We start from the raw sequence: 7854 nt of genomic DNA, 5'->3' as shown, positions 1-7854 counted from the left end.
ATTGGACAGGGAAATGCACTAGCCGACATCACTGCCCGAACGACAGCCGAAAATAGGACGACAACACGTATGTACGTGACCAGGACACAAGCAGAAAAATGGACTGATGCTAGGGACACTATTAGAGACATTCAAATGGCTAGCACACAACACGAACTGACTGAATGGACACGGGTGGGGTTAAAGGATGACGAAGGCTGCTGGCGGACAAAAGACACAAACAAATGGTTGCTACCTGACTCGTACCTGATTCCCATACTGACTTTGGCACACTCCCCTGCCCACATAGGATCAGCCCCCATGATTGAACTTGTCTCCAGAGTTTGGCACATTGATAAAATCACAGACTCTGCCAAACGTCTGGTCCAACAATGCTTGATATGCCTGCAACACAACCCCGGGAAAGGAACTGTAGTACCCCGGGGAGGGTTTGGGGTCCCAAATCACCCGTTTGAAGTCCTGCAGATGGACTACATCCAGCTAGACAGATGCCAAGGCCTGAAATATGTACTTGTAGTAGTATGCGCATTTAGCAAGTGGGTGGAAGCATACCCAACCCGTGACAACACTGCTATGGCCACTGCAAAAGTACTATTAAAGGAATTTTTCCCTCGCTACGGCCTTTGTCGAATTTTATGGAGCGACAATGGCCCCCACTTCATAGCCGAAGTCATCCAGCTCATCATAAAGGGGCTGGGCATCAAGCAGAAGTTCCACGCAGTTTTTCACCCCCAGTCTGCGGGTCTCGTTGAGCGACACAATGCCACACTAAAGCTCAAATTGGCCAAGATAGTGGCTACCACGGGTCTGAAATGGCCAGATGCCCTCCCACTGGCATTGCTATCGATGCGTTCCACCCCCACCAAACACCACTTGACACCTTACGAAGTTGTTTTTGGTCGACCCATAGTGTCTGGTCTGCACCGAAACCAACTTCCATTCATGACGTCCCGGACGTCCTAATGTCTGATTATCTGTATAAATTGACTGAAACTCTGTCTGTCATTCATCAGCAGGTGCAGCAGGCCATCCCCGATGCTTCCAGGGGTCCGGGTCACGCCATCCAACCTGGAGATTTTGTGCTGATCCGAAATTTTCAGCGAAAGAAAAGTCTGGAACCCAGGTGGACGGGCCCCTGGCAAGTGCTGCTCACCACCCGGACGGCTCTTCGTGTGGAGGGGAAACGGCACTGGCTGCACGCGCACCACTGCAAGAAGGTCTCCTCGACCCTGACCACAACAGAAAACATCGACAACCAAGAAGAGCTCCTGAACAAGGACCGACCGTCTTTAGCCTGCTATCCTGATTCCGAAGCCCTTGAACTTGCAAATTTCTCTGATCCTACTGTGCCATCCAGAGAAGGGTATTTCCTGCGACGAAAGGAGGGAGCTTCGGCTAAGCAGACCACGGACTAAGTTAAATCTCAGAACGGTGACCTAAACATCACCAAGGGTCACCCGGAGAGACGCTAAACGAAGTCTGTGGTTCTGCCCGCTACCGAGCACCTTGAAGATGATGGAAGCGCCAAACAAGAAGATGATGGAAGCGCCAAATAAGAAGATGATGGAAGCAACAGGAAATACCCACTACAGAAACCCGAAAGCAGACAGACTCCACAGCTCAAAGACAATTGCACTTTTTATCACGATCCTTTTCTGCTTTCTCCTCATGACCACGCTCTGGATTATGGAAGAAAATGCACCTGCTCACGAAACATTCCTGACCACTGCTCAGCCTACCACCATGAAGGAACATTACCTGATTTCGCTCTCTCCTCAACTCAGAGAGAGGCGAAAGGAATTTTGGAATAACTCCTTTGTACAGTTGCTGCACCAGCACAATCTTGCCACCAACGCCACCAACTGTTGGATCTGTGGGTTGCTACCCCATGCCACTGGACACTCGATACCTTTCATCCCTTCACCCTTTTCAGTTCACGGCTCCTGCCTTGCTTGGCTGATCCTCCTGCAAGAAAGCTATAAAGACAATGCTACCTCCGGCAAAACCATGACACACTTCTATCATGGGGTCTGGCGAAACCGGACAAAAAGACACACTTCTGCCCGCAGACCTCCAACGACTCAATCCACATGGACATCCCTGCTAAAGAACGAATTGAAATGCAAGTGTTCAACAATCCAACCAGACCCACCTTCTCCTACCTACGGAAACGAATGGCTGCCACTCTGACTGTGGCCCTGTCAGTCATCAACGTCACAGGCCACATGTGCATAGAAGGGCTTGGGACACAGCTGGTAGGCCGCAGTGCTTGCCGTTTTACCAGAACTTTGGACTCTACTGATCCACCTTCCTTTGTGTCGTCCCCAAATATGTATTTCGTCTGCGGCACAAAAGCTTACACCTGGCTCCCCAAAGGCTGGGGGGGCACTTGTTTCATCTCCTTCATCCTTCCTCCGACCTATGTGGCTCCAGCGAACCATCATAGACAAAAACGAGCCACGGACATTGAACAAGCCGACTCAACAGGAGCACAGTTCCTCGATGCTATGAAGGGACTTGTTCCGCTCTGGGGCCCGATGGCAAACAGCCGTGCCATCCGACATCTGACTCAGGCAGTTGAGACAACAATGAATATCACAGCTGGTATCCTTGCTAACAACACCGCCGAACTTCAAGCGGTCCGCCTGGTGGCACTCCAGAACCGCCTTGTCCTAGATGTGGTTCTTGCGGACCGTGGTGGAGCATGCCGGATTATTGGGTCCAGCTGCTGTACATTCATACCGGACAATTCACCCTCAGTGTACAAAGCCATCGAACATCTCCACAGACTCTCTTCAGAAGTCCACCAGGAACAGGAAGAATGGTCGCTTGGTGGCTGGTTCTGGAGTACTGTTAAGCGCTGGGGCTGGAGACTGTTTACCATTATCCTGATCCCTGTAGTTGTGATATGTGGTCTATGCTTAGGAATTCAATGTCTGCCACCTCTGTGTTCACTATGCACAAATTGTATTTGCCCTAAAACTGTGGACTTTAGAAATGAACGCATGGGAGCATTGTATGATGCCGAGGTCAGAGATCTAATGAAGATTGATATCGAATAGGCAAGCTGGCTAGATATGTTGAAAAGGGAGGACTGTTAAACCTTAGGTCGCAGCATCAACATTATCGGCGCCATCTTGCCCCCTTTTCGAGCCCATTCATGCGCGTAAGCGGCAGCCATTTTGAGTACTATGGCCTCTCTGCCCATCGTTGATAGCCAGCGCGTCTCTCTCCTCTGACCTCGCAAAGCATCCCCCCCGCACACTAACAGCCCCCGCTCTCACATGCCTTGGATCGTAAACCCCTCTTCCACGCAGCTCTGCCTCGGAACCCCATCCTGTTCCCAGCGCGACACTTCCCTCCATCCCTTTCATGGTCCCGGATCCCTTGACAACACCCCTCTTTCCTTTGTGCCCGTTTGTCTCACTCGTTCCCAAGCCGCCACCTGGCCCTGTGGGTACTGTCATTGCCCCCTTCCTCCTGTACAGTAGGAAACACCCCCCCCATCAAAGGATCCTTGAGCTAATCAAAGCCCCCATCCCATGAGATCCGATCAACCTCACACATTCCGTGAGTCGGCGGAATGTCCAGCTGCGCGATAATCATCATCTGTTGTGACCGGGGTGGGGACTTCAACTGTAAATGTGTGTGGGAACGGGTCTGAAGCGGGGATTCCGAGGATGCCTTTCCGTACATCAAAGGGTTGACAGAGATGTGTTTTATGCAATAAAGTAATAAACCTGTGTATAAGAGGCCAGGCCTCGGAGATGCAGTTAGAGCACCTCGAGAAGATACCCTGTTGTCTGATTTGACGTGTTCTGCTCCGTCGGAATAAAACTTCTGTTTCCTGCCTTCCAGTCTCCAGTGCCTGCCTCTTTGTTTGGGTAAACTTGAGTGGGTATAGAGGCGACTAATGCCGGGCAACTTCGGAAAAGGTCTTCTGCCTGTACCTTTTTCAACAATGGCCCCTTTGAGGTTGTGGAGCGCAAGAGTCCTGTTACCTATTTGGTGGACTTATGGTCTCCCAGGAACCCCTTGAGGGTCCTGCATGTCAACCGCCTTAAGCGCCACTTGGAGAGGTCTGAAGTGGGCATGCTCTTGGCAACATACGCTAGAATGGAAGAGGAGACTGAGCCTCTTCCTGACCTCCTGGCGACCAGAGAGCATGATGGGTCAGTGGATGGTGTGAACCTCTCTTCCACCCCGACCCCTGAGCAACAGAATGACTGCCACCAGTTGCTGGGAAAGTTTTCTGATCTGTTCTCCCTGGTTACTAGTATCACAGACTGGTGTGTCCATGATGTAGATACAGGAGAAAGCTTACCTATGAAGCACAAGGCTTACATGGTAACTGACAGGGTGAGGGCTTGCATCAAAGAGGAGGTCTCAAAGATGCTTTCACTTGGGGTGATTGAGTCCTCCAGCAGTCCTTGGGTCAGCCCAGTGGTCTTGGTCCCGAAGGCTGCAGCGCCGGGTGCCATACCCGAATTCCGGTTCTGTGTGGACTACAGAGGGCTCAATTCAGTCACGAAGACTGACGCGCACCCCATCCCCAGAGCTGATGAGCTCATTGATCTGCTAGGGCTGCACGGTACCTCAGCACGTTTGACTTGACGTCTGGGTACAGGCAGATCGCCTTGACTGATGGGACCAAAGAGAGGTCAGCATTCTCCACACCAGATGGGTATTTCCAGTTCCGGGTTATGCCCTTTGGTATGAAGAATGCCCCTGCCACCTTTCAGAGGTTAGTCAACCAGGTGTTGGTTGGACTGGATGAGTTCAGTGCCGCCTACCTGGATGACATTTCAGTGTTCAGTGTCACATGGGAAGAACATCTGCGCCACCTCTGTGAAGTGTTGATGGCACTGCGCAAGGCAGGCTTCACGATCAAGGCGAGTAAGTGCCAGATCGGGCAGGGTTCTGAGGTGTACTTGGGACACCAAGTTGGGAGCAGCCAGGTGGCGCCCCTACAGCCCAACATTGAAACCATCCTGGCTTGGGAACCCACAAAACTCAGACAGAGGTGAGAGCCTTTTTAGGACTCACAGGGTACTACAGGAGGTTTGTCAAGTGGTATGGCAACATTGTTGCACCCTTGACAGAGCTGACTTCCAAGAAGCAGCCCAGGAAAGTGATTTGAACTGACACCTGTCAGAAAGCTTTTGAAACCCTGAAAACTGCCATGTGCACGGCGCCCGTGCTCCTGGCCCCCAACTTCTCCAAAGAGTTCCTTGTGCAGACAGACGCTTCAGAGCATGGTGTAGGGGCTGTTCTCTCACAGATGGCTGAGGAGGGCTTTGATCAACCTGTAGCCTTCATTAGTAGTAGGTTACTTCCACGGGAACAGAGGTGGAGTGCAATTGAGCGTGAGGCATTTGCTGTGGTCTGGGCACTGAAGAAGCTAAAACCCTACCTGTTTGGGACTGACTTCCGGGTTCGGACAGACCACAGGCCCCTCAGATGGTTGATGCAGATGAGGGGTGAGAATCCAAAACTGTTGAGGTGGTCCATTTCCCTGCAGGGTATGGATTTCACGGTGGAACATCACCCTGGTTCACTACAGACCACGCCAATTCTGAAGGTCTGTCCAGATTTTTCCGCCTTAGTGATGAGAACTCCCTGGGGTAGGGTAGTTCTCCCCACATTTCAGCTGGAGGGGACACGTGTTAGAACTGGCACCATTGGCGTGGGTCTCTCTTCCATTTTGTTGCTGTTGCCTCATGTGTTTTTGCTGGTGTTAGCTGCTCAGAGCACTGTGCCACTGCCAACCAGTGCACAGTGAAAGTGCTCCCTGTGTAAATTGCTATATTAATTGGATTCCATGATTGGCTTATTTAGTTTACTATCAGACCTTAGTACAGTGCACCAGGAGTGCCGCAAGCTTGTAAATCCAAATGCTGCTGGTGGGCTTGCAGCACTGGTTGTGCCACCTGCAGAAGCAGCCTTGTAAAATGTGTCTAAGGTCTGCCATTCCAGAATCTGCGTGCAGTCTGGTACTGTCATGCTGGCTGGGCAAGTGCACCCACTTGCAAGTCCCTAAACCTTCCCTTGACTTCATGTTAGTCACCCCTATTGTAGGCCCAAGGGCGGGGTGCATTGTAAGTATAAGGTATGACAAGCCCTGATGTGTGTGGCATGTCCTAATAGTGAAAACAGCCATTTTTGTTTTTCACTATTGCAAGGCTACCTGTTCTCCATAGTTCAGAATGGGCTGTTAGAATTATTACATTCTAAAATCCTAACAGACTCAGGGAACATGGTAGAAATTCGAGTTTAGTATGCCTGAACTCAGAATAATAAAATACATTTTTTAGTAAAGTTTATTTTAGTATTCTGTGTTTGCAAATACCTCTTTTAGAAAGTAGGTATTTGCTTGCCTAACCATTTCAGCCCGCATCAGTTAGAATGTGTATCTGCTGTCTGGTTTATCTGAGTGACAGGGCTGGGGAATTCAGGAGACAGGCTGGGATAGCCCAGTGGTGAATAGAGAGATTTACATTCAGATGGGTGGGAGGAGTGCACCTGGACTCTGAATAGGACTGTGCCTTTCTACCACAATGCTGGCTCCACTTCCTGTGGAGCGTCTGATGTCTCTGCCCTGCACACTGAAAGAAAAGTCAGAGTCATGTCAACAAAGTGCTGAAGAACTGGGCTGGAATAGGCAAAGGCCCCCTGGCCTCAGAGAACAAAGGATTAGTGGTATAAGTATTGGGATCCTGCTCCCAAGAAATTAGATCTTGCTTTGACAAGAAGAAACCTCTGCCCGAGGAGAAGGAACTGAGAAATCTGTAAGGAGGAATACTGTCCCTGACCTGGGGGATTGGCCTGCAGTGGTTGCCTTGCTGCTGAAGGAGAGGAGAAAGACTTCAAAAGACTTTAATTTTAACGTGTGCATAAAGATCTCCAAGGGCCTGTGAGTGAACTTGCCCCCTGAACAAAGACGCAGGACAATCCGCCGCTGGAAACGCTGTTTTCAGTATTTGCCGAGGCCAGGAGCTATGTATGCCTCGTACAACCAAATCATGTCCAGCAACGCACCGTACCCCGCCGGTCCGCCTCAATCAACGTGACCAACAAACCGTAGATCGCATCGTGACTGGCCGGCCCCGCCACGTACAAACGCTTTGCCTCATTGAGTCATCCTGGTTGGTACGACCCGCACGCTGCCGCAAAGTTCAAGACTGCCGACCGCACCTGAAAGGGGAGTACGCTCCATACGTCTGCCTCGCACCGCAACCAAGACTGAACGCCACGGCTCCCGCAGTACGGCTCGTACGCCGCATCGTAAGCTGAACATCTCGCATCTATCACCGTCCGCCTCACTCCACACGGCTCTCTGCTCTACGCCTCGCACCGACCACTGCAACGAGCCGGGGCTCGCACTGTGAGTGGCCGACAATGCTTCTGCATCACCTTCTTTTTACAGCGCCTCGTCCGTGCCAGACTCATCGCACCAAGGTACTGGGTACGCCTCGCACCCCCATCCTAATACGCATCGGACTGAAGCGTCGGCTGCGCGCATTAGACTCCTGCTGCATTGCCGTAAGAGCCGAACCTAGAGAAAGAGTCTCCCAGAACTTTAAAACTACACATTTAGCCAGAACTCTTTATTGCAACCAGTATTGTGGGCCATTTTTGTCGTTATTTTGGTCTTGTGCTAAGCCTTATATGAAAGATACCTATTTTTGATATATTTCCAGTGTGGTGTCCATTTGTGGTGTTGTCACTTAGTTACTGCATGTGGTCATAAATGCTTAACCTGCAAACGTCTCTGTAATAAGCCTTGACTGCTCGCGCCAAGCTACCTAGAGGGTAAGCAGGGTTTTTTTTGGGAGACTACCTACTTATCCTGAC

The sequence above is a fragment of the Lissotriton vulgaris genome, chromosome 7 (genome assembly GCF_964263255.1).
Source record: "Lissotriton vulgaris chromosome 7, aLisVul1.2, whole genome shotgun sequence".
Taxonomy (NCBI): Eukaryota; Metazoa; Chordata; class Amphibia; order Caudata; family Salamandridae; genus Lissotriton; species Lissotriton vulgaris.
The sequence above is the reverse complement of the archived record's forward strand: the minus strand, read 5'-3'. Positions refer to the sequence as shown.